This window comes from Rhynchophorus ferrugineus, unplaced genomic scaffold (assembly GCF_030347505.1).
Source record: "Rhynchophorus ferrugineus isolate W39M unplaced genomic scaffold, kcgeb_rfMv2 rfM10, whole genome shotgun sequence".
NCBI classification, from domain to species: Eukaryota; Metazoa; Arthropoda; class Insecta; order Coleoptera; family Curculionidae; genus Rhynchophorus; species Rhynchophorus ferrugineus.
This window is the reverse complement of record NW_027472589.1, coordinates 22970312-22982802: the sequence shown is the minus strand read 5'-3', so window position 1 is coordinate 22982802 and position 12491 is coordinate 22970312.

The window sequence follows — 12491 nt, the reverse complement described above, 5'->3', positions numbered from 1 at the left end:
CTCCATTTTTCCGCTTTCTAACATTGAAACTTTTAGGGCGCTTCGATTTTATTCGGATTATTTATCATATTTCACAGTAAAAAAATGTTGTTAATTTTTTATTTAATTCATTTTCATTTCTTGATATACGAAATCTACCATGAATTTCATTTTATTAGTTCGTCAACTGTTTTCGCCACTAGCAAAATTGGAGAATTTTATGCCGATATTCTATGATTCATTAATCAAATAACTTTTGAATTTGATTTTTAAGTTCTTGTTTTTTGGGCAGTACAGGTTTCTATGTGATATTTTATTTTACAACTGAAAGTCAAAGTTTCATCTTTATTTAAAACAATGTCTGTACGTATGTAGGAATGTTCGTCGGGTCGGTCGGTCGGTCGAAATGTGTGGCTGCCGCTGTGATTATTTATCAGAACACTCACTACTATTTTTGGAAGGAATTTGCACGGGAACTAAAAACACTGGTTGAATCAAAGTTGTTTATTTTAACTTGCGATTGATACATGTGGTCGATGGGAGAACGGACAGGATATTAGGTTAAGGTGAAGGAAGTACGGTAGCGCTGTGGAAGTGGCACTGTTACAGGGGGACGGTGATAAGAAAAGAGAGCGAGACGTCGTCGTGATGGCCTTTTATACTCCAGAACTGCATGGTACCAATCCACCGGCGTTGCCAACCTTTGTAGTTGTTGATGGTGAATTGGTGGTGGCCTAAAGGGTCGTGGCGGTCGCCACACGTATATATTTATAATTTTATTTTGTATATGAAAATGTACATATTTTGTTAAAAATGTGTTTCACATAATTTGCTACTTTGCATCTTTAATAATTGGATGAATATTTGAATGAGAATTGTTTTTGATTGAAAATAGCTGATAGCTTTCTTAGTTTATAAGCAATGAGAATTCAAAGTCTATAATTCATTCATTATTCTAAGAAAATCTAAACCCAAAATACTATCGGAAGAAGATTTTTGAAAACTTATTAAGGTTTATGCTGCGAGAGAGTGTAATAGAGGTTGCGTTTATTCCAATTATATTAAAAGTATCTTTAGTCATTTTACAATAGAAAAAAGAATAACTCAAAATAAAGAAGCTTCCGAATCTACAAGCAATTTTAATAGCGACTGATTACTTATATGAAAGATTGTAATGCCGTCTGAGGATATTCGTTTACCATAAAGCTTTCGCTCAATTTCGAGTTTTTTGTCAACTTCGTTCGCAATTTCATCATTTTTAAGGGACAAACATGTTAATTACACTAACTGCTTTATCAAAATATAAAGTATAGCCAATTTGAGTTGGATTTATTACATAATATTTCATAAAGGCGATGGGACGGTCCTCCTACTGCTGCGATAGCCGCGGGTTCGAATCCTGCTGGGGCATGGTCGTAAATTTATGTTTGTGATTGTTTAAAATTTGTGAATGTTCTAGGTGTTCTAACAGTGTAAAATCCGACAAGGAAAATGATCCCAGTCACGCCAGTAAAGAGGCTGGGTGAGACCGAATATATATATATATATATATATATATATATATATATATATATATATATATATAATGTTATTGTTAGACTTTTGAAACTCTGTGAAAGTCAAATTTCGACTGTAAAATAATATGAAATATTATTTATATAAAGACTATATATACTTAAGACTTTTATATAAAGACTGGTGAAAAAGTGATAGTGCGATCGGAAAGAAAGGCCAGTACAGTAGAAAATAGATGCAAAATGCCAGAAAACGTTAAGGGTTGAAAACTCAACATCTGGACCACAAATGCAGCGTAGGATAAATTGATAAAACATAAATATAACATAAAGTATTATTTCAACAATACGTAAAAAAATATACGGAGAAGAACACTGCACAAAAAACGGATAAAATGAAAATATTGACATCAAGCTTATTACATATTGCAGTTTTGAATCTAGAGGACACAATTAGAACCCAGAGCGAATAGACACTCTACAATGCGTGGATGAACAAAAAGTCGGCGCGGGAGAGTCTTGAAATTGCATTAGCCAATATGCAAAAACAAATAAATGCTTCCAGCTAAAATTCAATAAACAAAGCTCTGAGGGCAAGGATAAAATAACGATAACCACCAAGCCAACAAAAACAGTCCAATTCCTTCAATTCTAACATATGACGATTCTAACAGATGAAGAAGAATTGCAGAAAGAAGTAGGCTGGATAAGGGTTAAAAATAAAAAAAAGTAAATAATTTCTCCAGGATCTTCACCACAGCAAATAAAAATAAAACAAAACAATGAACAGAATAAAGAAATTAGAATGCCCAGGCCACCCCCAATTATCGTAAGTAATGTTACCGACTATGACTTGCTTTAACACTGAGGTCCAACTATATAGTGTTCAAAGGAACGGTACTAAACAATGGACAAATACAACTGAACGCCGAATGTCGTACAATATTCACAAAAATAATAGATTGCTTAGAGTTGCTGAAACTGCAATGGCACTCTTATGAAAACAAACAAACCAGAGACATCAAAGTTATGGCAAGAGGGCTTCCATCAACAGCTAAAAGTGAAAAAATTATCGCAGAACTAATCCAAAATAGGCAAAATGCTTAAATGCGACAAATATTTAAAAAAAAATAAAAGACCAGAAATAACAAAGGAGACATTTTAGTCCACAAGAAGCCATTGCCTCTATTTATGTTAGCCTTTGAACATGATACGGACACAAAAACCATTTTTTGCCGTTAAAATATTTTAATAATAAATAATTTAAGTAAACGTATCAACACAGAGTGAAGAAAACCCAAAGAAGCTAAGTCGAAATGTGCAAATTGTAATGAAGCGCATTCTGCAAGTTATAGAGGATGTGTAGTTGCTAAAACACTACAAGGGAGGAGAAATAGAGTAGCTCCTCAAGTTAAACCTCAATGAACAATGAGTGAAAAGAAACAACCGAAACTGATTATTGAACAAAGAAACTGATTACTCACTCTGGAAAGTCACAAAATATCTAAAGCGCTCATGTCTACGCAATCCATCTATAAAAGACCTATGTGACAATTGGGCACATGACAATCACCAAAAAGCAGAAGAATATCTAGAAAAAACGTCCGAGCCAAACGAAACTAATATTGAACATAATTTGCCGGACATAGAAGCTGAAAATTCGATGATTGAATTAGTCACGCCCAAGGAGCTAACCAAAGTTATTAAAACTGACATTAACCCCAGGAAATCACCAAGCTACGATTTAATAACCGGAGAATTACAGAAAAGTTGCCAAGAAAGGGAATTATAAAACTCACCAATTTGATCAATACAGCATTTAGATTAAAACATGTTCCAGACATTTGGAAGATGGCGGAAATTATAATGATCCCAAAACTGGGGAAGTCACCAAACGAAATAAAATCCTATTGATCACTTGATATCACTGCTGCCAGTAATATCTAAGGTTTTTGAAAAACTCCTGTTGAAAAGAATAAAACCGATCATAGAGAGAAAAAACTTAATACCAACCCACCAGTTTGGGTTTATTAACGAGCACTCAACAATTGACCAGGTCCACAGAATAATAAATGTTATTGGAAAACCCTACGAAAGTAAAAAAGTATGCTCAGCTATATTCTTAGATGTAACGCAAGCTTTCGATAAAATAAGGCCTTGTTCATAAACTACAGAAAATGCTACCAATACAACACACCGAACTATTAAAATCATATATTACAACCAGAATGTTTAGAGTCAAACAATAAGGAGCTTACTCTACAATAAAAGAAGCTAAAGTAGGTGTACCACAAGGAAGCGTATTGGGACCAATGCTTTATCTACTTTACACTTGTGATATACCACAAATGAAAACTATTACGATGGCTACATTTGCTGATAATACTGCGATTATAGCTGTCGGAGACAATAGAGAAGAAGCCTCATGAAAATTACAACAGGCAACTGACAATATAAATAATTGGACACAAGCTTGGAAAATAAAAATTAATAAAGGAAAATCTGTACATGTGTAGTTCACCTATAAACAGACCGTACAAGCACCAATAAAATCAAATAATACTATCATTCCATATAGCAACAACCCTAAATATCTGGGAATGAATCTCGATTCAAAACTTCACTGGAAGGAACATATAAAGAAGAAAAGAAAAGAACTAAATTGAAATATAGGAAAATGTACTGGCTAATTGGAAGAAAATCACAATTATCAGTACATAATAAATTGCTATTATATAAGTAAATACTGAAACCTATATGGACATACGGAGTTCAATTATGGGGATGTTCTGCAAAGAGTAACATAAAGAAAATACAAATTTTTCTGAATAAAATCCTGAGAGGTATTGCAATAGGCACCCAAATACTGTAGGACTGATTACCTACATCGAGACCTTCAGATACCCACAGTCAGTCAACAAATCAAGTGAATTGCAAGGGGGCATGAGGTAAGAACCAGAATAGGACACAGACACAAAAGAATCAAACCATCTGCTCTTGTATAGTGTTGTGTAGTGAGGTGCATATAATAAAAAATACAGCAGTGACATGTATAAACATTATTTCACCAGAGAATGAGATAGGTCCTCCTAGTTATATACCTAGATTTAAGTTATCATAAAGACAAATTGTATGTATTATTGTAGACCCAATGTATTAATTAAATAATAAATAAAAAAATATATTATTTTACTACTTTAATTTATTATTCACATTTATTTAACGATAGAATTTGATAAATTCATCAAGATAATACAAAAAGTCGCTTCTACTTGAGACTGACTTATTTATCAAGAATAGATAATAAATATGAGGTGACTTTATGATAATCCATCCTTTTAAAGCGCATTTCACTCATTTTTCACATTTGTTATTATTTAGCCGCATATTTAAGGTACGAGGACTCTCTTGACTTTTGTTTTTATCAATACCAAAGAGAAGACAACCTGACTTCTGGTCGTCGAAAGTAATGAAATATGAAAAGCAGAAAAATCGAATGGTCGTAGTATTTAACTGGAATTGAAGCGAATATGCTTAGAATGCGACGCATTTCGTGCACATCAAATACAACACCAGCGAGCACCACATAATGAAGTTCCTGTAGTCCAGGAATGAGCAGCATTCCACTACTATCTGAAAATACAATATGGTGGCAAACAAATCAGCAAGTCCAGATTATGTGGCGCCGAAGGAAAGGTAAAATTTCAAGAATTGTTTTCACCACCAAATCCAATACGCTTGTTACTTTCTGGGATGGGAAATGACTCAACCATTTCTCGGCTAATATTGAAAATCATAATAGTTGCTTCCAAATACTATACAATACAAATACACTTTTAAGGTACTATACCAAAAAAGTTTTATGGTAACTTAAATTTAAATTCATATTAGGGATATGTCGTGAACTATAGTCTTTTATATAATAGTTTGGAGAGCATAATCATAGAGTAATAGACATGCAACTCAATAGCAGCAAAGTTTTGCTTTACCCAACATCCAGAGGGAGCCATAATGGACCACTCAAGTAATTTGAATGGTCAGTTTAAATCTCCATTATAGGCATCTGTAAGAAAAATATTTTACTGTGAAGACATTTGATTTTTTTCTTAAATAAATTTATTAAATAAAATTTAATTAAATATACATATAAATATAATCTGTAAAAATAAATAAATATAAATATAATCTATAACAATAAATATAGATCTATAATACAAATTTATCTACAAAATATAAATATAATATAAAAATAAATATATCTATATACCCGAGTTGGTTTACCAATACAAACTAAAAATACTAAACCGAAATCCCCTCACAGTTGACCCCTGTGGATCGCTACTGCTACTGAATTAAATTTAGGGATATGGCATCCGCTGATCGGGCAGCCGTTGTTGGGCACGAGGACCGGGCGATTCTATTGATTTGCAAACTTGAGTTAACACACGACTGTATACTGTCGTACGGGGGCAAGTAATGACTGCAGCGACGGATGGGGTCGTTTCAACCTGGAAAAGGGGGAGGGGGGTTAAGCGGTGACGCGGTGCTAAGCTCCGAACATGTCGACCAGCTCGCGAACAAGCGCGTTTTCAGAAGAACTTGAGCTGAGTTGTTGTTTGTGGAATGATTGAGATATGAAGTGCTTGATTTCTGGAGTGTCAGTTTCCCTATAAATTATTTCTGACAAACCATGGAGCGTTTAAGATTCTCCTGAGGAGCTTATTTCGGAAAACTTGAAGCCCTTTGACCTGGTTGGGTGTAAGAAACTTGAAGTAGACATTAGATCCATAAGTACGGACCGAATTAACATCTTGTAAAATAAGCATTTAGAAGGGCAGATCAGAGAAGATAGCAGCTTTGTTATCACCGAACTTTTCTGGATTGCTTTCTGGATTTGGGAATGCCAACCGAATCGTCGGTTGAAGTGGAGACCTAGGTACGTGACGTTATCCAGCCATGGAATTATTGCGGTGTCGATCTTAAGTTGCGAGACGTGCAGTGCGTAACGCTTCTTATGGAAAATGATGGCCTGGGTTTTCGGAGGGTTGATTTGCAACCTCCAGAATTTAAACCACTTGACCGCATGATCGAGCTGCTTCTGTAAACGTTCATGAATTGTAACTTTGAACCTGGCGGCCGTGAAGAAAGCAGAGTCGTTAGCGTAAAACGTGACATCAATGTGCTCTTTTCTCAGCAGAAATAAAGAGGTTAAATAAGGCTGGGGTCAGCGGGGAACATTGAGGTACGCTAGAATCGGTTTGTTTTCGACTGGAAAGTGTTTCCTGATCTTGACCTAGAAAGATATATCTGATAGATAGGACTTGATGAGAGCGGTTAGGTCTTCTGGGAGGCCTAACCGCACGCATTTTGCGATCAAACCGTCGTGCCAGACTTTGTCGAAGGCTTTGGTTAGGTCCAGAAGAACTGCTCCAAGCTTTTTACGTTGGTCAAGAGCGTGATGGATGTGTGCGGCCAGACGGGTAGCCTGAATGAGATGGACGGATGAGTGGTAAGCGCGAAAGCCGAATTGTTCATCAGGAATGATGTTGTTTTCCTTCGTGAAAGAGTTGAGAACGTAGAGTATGAAAATTCGAAATGGCACCGAGAAGGCTGATGGGTCTGTAGCCAGACGGAAATGATTTCGCTCCTTTCTTGGGAATAACCGCTATATGTGCGTGTTTCCAAGACGCCTGGAAATGTTGCTGCCTCATAATGGAGTTTTACGGTAAATTAGATGGCTCGGTGAATGAAGGTAAAATGAACGAAATGAAACAGTGGTGTTTACATTATGTGACCGTTATTTATTGGTAATATAAAAAAAATTAGAAAATACAAAATAGATAAAACGGATGGCAGCGGTGTTACCTGAAGACGAGGCTTGGGCAGTCGATGGTGGCACGTATAAATCAAACGATGGTCGTTTACTGAATGATTGGAAATACCCCTCAATAGCACATCCATATAAACGTCTCGGAGTTGCCAGCTATTCGTTATCGGGTTCTAGTTGGCGCTGCTGGCACCCCGCCCGTGTTCAACGTCTGGGATTATATTTCTGGGTATTTTATAGACCGTTATTCCTCTATGTAAAATTCGACATGCCTCAAGGTCGCTATAGAGTTAATGATGTTTGCCAGTTCAGCGAGCTGCTTATGCGGGAGCTTTTTTAATTGGGTAATCGATATTCCGTCGAAACCTGGAGATTTTTTGGGCTGAAGTTTGCCGATCATAGTCTGTAGAGACTTTGGAGACACGAAATAGTTTAGAAGAAAGGTTGGGGTTACTGGTCTTTTGATGGAGTTGGATTCGTTGATGATAGTGTCGTTGTATTAGCTTTAGTGTTCTCTGAGGGTGGGAGGCATTTCATCTGAGCTCGACTTTTTCTTGGTCAGTGACTGAGAAATTTCCTGTAAACGCTGACTTCAGGGGGGGGGGAGATGACATTGTGCGTCTTCCCCCACGGGGCATTTGGAGACACGCCAGAAAGAAGGGGGGCCATCCAGTCTTTGGTCCGCGAGAAATGAGTTCAATTTCATCGCTCGCCAGGTCGAGACGGTCCTTCTTACTCCCTTGCATGCTCTGTTCGCCTCCCTTTTCTCTGCAGCATCAAGAGTGAATCGAGCTAATCTGCATAGACCGTTTTTGATGCGAATTTCACGTTCGCATTAAGAGGAGCGGGAAGGTTGTTTCTCCACGGTTGGGGTTCTTATGAAATATCGACTGTGGCAGATTCGTGAGCAGACTGAATATCACGAGTTGGCTTGAGTACGGCTTCCTCAAGCTGTTCTGGAGTATTAATTTTCGGAAGTTCTCCCAGTCGGTCTTTTTCCTGAATCTTGTGAGTGGGACTTGAGTGGTGGCGGAGTTTCCGAGTTTGAGAAGTACCGGACGATGATCAGAGTCTAGTTCGTTAAGAACTCGAACTTCGGAAGAGTGATTTACGTCTTGAAGAACAAAGAAATCAAGGACTCTTGCTGCGCCTTGAGAAGCTGAACTGGGGTGATGGGTGGGTTCGTCTGGTAGGGCAAGACCGTAGCCTAGGTCTGCACTTAGAGCTACGATGGCGTTACCCGCGGGGTTCGCTCTGGAACACCCCCAGGTGGGGTGGTGGGCGTTGAAATAGCCACCTATTATTTTTGGAAATTTTCCTTCGACGAGTGATCGGTATTCGGTATAGTTGAATGCAGAAGATTTCCTATACAGGGATGTAATCAAGAAGGGACGTTCTTAGATATCGATTTTAATGGAGGTTGTTTCGAAGTTGTTTGCTGATAACGAGAGTAGGAGTTCGTGCTTGATTTCATTTCTGACGAGAATGGCGGTATCACAGCCTCGACCGGGAGTTCTATTGTTACTGTAGACAAAAACGTGTTCGAAAGAGAGACGATGCGAAGGGCTTCAGGAAAGTTTCTTGGATGAGAGCAATGTCGACGTCATAGAATGTCATGACGTCTTCCAATTCTGCCTGCTTTCCGCATAAGCTGTTCGCATTCCATGTTTTCAGTATAAGAGATTTTGGAATAGCCATTTCAAAGATTTAAAAGGCTGCTCAAAGTTAGATAAATAGGTAAATGTTGTCGCTTAGGCGGCGACATTTGGAAAAAGACGAGCAAGTTGGTGAGCCAGGGCGATTACTTGTAGGAAGGCCTGCGGATCAGTAAACGCCTGCATTGGAAAGTTAATGTCGGATGTGGTGCCTGGAGCAGGAGTTTGAGTTGGAGCAGGCTGGGTAGCGCCGACTAGTTTTCAGGCTAGCTTCCTGCCAGCTTAGTTACTCCATGCAGAACCTTGTGCAGTCCTGGATTCGGTCGGAATTTTTGGTCTTCTCGGCGCGGCACCTGAAACCGGTGAAATTTGCAGCGTGAATTTCTCCGCAGTTGCTGCACTTTGGGGGTACTTCTGGCTTTTGGTACAGGATCTAGTGTAGTGATGCCCAATTTGACGCAGCACAGGGGGGCTCGGCAGTGTGAGCTGGAATGCCGGAAAAGCTCTGTACTGGCTGGCCGATTCCCCTCTGGATCTCGACATTCATTGTGATGACGCCGAGTTTGGTCATATAGATGCTCTGTCGCTCTTCGCGGATAACTACCTGAACAATAGGTAGTTCTATATCGGATTTTAATTTACATCTTTGAACAAATTTGGGATGGGAGCCAGCTTGAGAAGCTTGATCGAAGAGAAGTTTGCGTACCTCGTCAATGGAGAGTGATACTGGTATGTTTCTTATGAGTACGCGTAATGCTCTCTCCTCCGGATGACAGAAGGAATGGTAAGGATAATTCCTTTGCTCGAGCAGGCAGGTTTGTGGCGACGAATTAGAAAATGCCCTCCTTTTTATTTCGGGTGATAATATCTATTGACTGTACCTTGGAGATTCTAATGAGTTCCATGAACCTCTTCTTGTCACGGAGCACTATAGGTGGGACTTTTTTCCCTTTTTGAGGGAGTTTGAGAAACAGTCGCCGAAATTATTGGCACTGTTTTGCTGGGGAGGTTAGGATTTGGTTAGTGGCCTGGCTACTTAACTGCGCAGGTTGGGTTGGTCTTGTGGTAATTTGTTTCGGTGGTGGCTGTGGGACCGTCCTGGTGATCGGCTTGTTTTGCACTGGTCTGGTGGCAAATTTAGTAATCGAAGGCTGTACATTCGCCTTGGCTTGCAATTGCGTGGATTGAATGGTCGGCTTGGCTACCGGCTTGGATTGTGATAGAAACAGTTGCCTGTTGCCGGCCTTCGGCAGCTGGCTTTCCTGAGGTGGAGTGATGGGCCCTCTCTTCCTTTTTCCCACCATGGTGAAACTATCATCCGCGTTTTAACTTAACTCCGGGTTTGTTACTGGCTGGGCTGGGGTGGGTTTAGCAAGGGCGTCTTGTAGCAGCATCCGCATTGCGGAGAGCTCGTCTCCTTGCTTGGTTAACAGTACTCAGTTGAGTAACCTCAATTTTAAGCTCTACATTTTCTTTTTGCAGATACTCGATAAGTCCGAGACCCATCAACCGGGCATCGTCAAGGCTACCGTCGGCAGGTTTCTCGGTAGTTGGACGGCTTGGTCAGCTTTCTGGAGGCGGTGATGGCTGTGGCATGCAGGACGCCATTGCCCCGCTTGTAAAACGCTTTGCGGCGTTTACAAACGTTTCTGATATTAGGGCGAAGGTGCTGATGAAAGCGGTTTGCGAGTCGATCGTTTGGCAATCAGTTGCGGGTAATTCTCGGAAAAGTAGGTAGGCTCGGACGACCGGACACGACCGTTCTCTTCGAAAGCTAGCACGGAACTATATGTTATTTAAGTAATATAGCAATTATAAGGTTGCCTTATCTACATATTTCTAATTTTAATATTTTGATGAAAATTAAAGTTTTACTTAGAAATACTCTTAATTTCGGGAAAAAGATACGTTATTTTGTAATATTCTGTTTTTTGAAATTTAGTTTTCAAATAATATATGATGACTTGTCAGACATAATAAAACTGACACTTTTAACACTGCATATATATATATATATATATATATATATATATATATATATATATATATATATATATATATCGATTTTCCATAATGGCTTAAATCGGCGTGAGCAGCTTATAACAAATTGTTGCAAGCTGACCTAACCTGTAAATGCAGCATTGTCAGTGGAAAAAAAGGAACAGGCTTCTAGCCAAGTAGTCAGGGTCCCTTAGACGAGAACGATCAAAAGACAGCAGGATTAGAGAATCTCCGAAGCGCTGAATTCTTGTGAACTCCAGTTCCATAAAACTATCGGTAGAGAGAAAGACGTTTTTTGGGATTAGCATCCAAATGATCAGTTTCAGTTATTCAAATGGAGATACGTTTGTAGCTGGATATTATACATTAAGGATTATTAGGGCTATAGATGGGGATAATAATGATTTTTTCCATCTGGTTGGGAAATAGTTCGTGGATCAATTGTTGTATATTTTGAGCGATGATACTACATTTATGATGATACTAAGATGTTAAGGGTATGAGAACATTAAGAGTTTTGGAGTTTGAGGGAACTGAATGGTTTGTTTATAGTAGCTAGACCACAAAACACAGATGAATTAGAAGTATATCTCCTATATACTACTTGTGAACAAGTTTAGCATTAATTTGCTACCAGAGGGCGCGACTGACAATTTGAATAGTGGGAAATTTAAAATATTTTATCAATAAAAATGCAATATAATATTAAAAATATATTTTATTTAAATATATGTTAAATTTACATTACAATTATATCAAAGGAAAATCTTTAGAATTTTCTATGTTTAATGACAATATATTGTAATAACAATACATTAAAATGAAATATAACAGATTTAATAAAAAACTTATACTTTTAAATATACAAAATTTAATAAACTATAGAATATGGAACATTTTATATTATCTTAAATATAATTCAGCCAAATACAGAGAACTGTACGTTGAAGACTATTGATTTTGAAATGTTTTTAAAAACTTTCCTTTGGCAAATATGTATAAGTATAATAATTGTAAGTATATAATTGTATATTACCCATATAAGCTGTGTTATATTTAAATATTACAATAAAAAATGTTTTATTTTTGCCTTCTGCTATTCTGTTCACTTTTCTCATCCATCAAGACTAACAACACCTAACTATTATTTTTCAAATTATGTCTCGTTCAGAATGCTCAAAACAGTTGATCTTTCTAAAAAGACAGACATTTGGTGATTTAAGATATATCGAAGGACTTAAAACTACAATTTAGAACACAGGTATAATAATTTGTAGGTTAGATTTGTTTTGTTTACATTGAACTCTTTTCCACACCACCCATGAGTTAGAGTTTCTACTCGCATTTTTTTATGTAGTGGTTTCTTCCTGGAGCCCTAATCCACCTAATTAACAATATCTGAAAAACGTATTTTATTTTCATTCTAGAGCAAATTTACCATTTTACGTTTAGTTCTTGTTTACTTCGATGGTATGTTTACTTGTCAAGTCATCTTGGTATCAGTGTATATTTTAT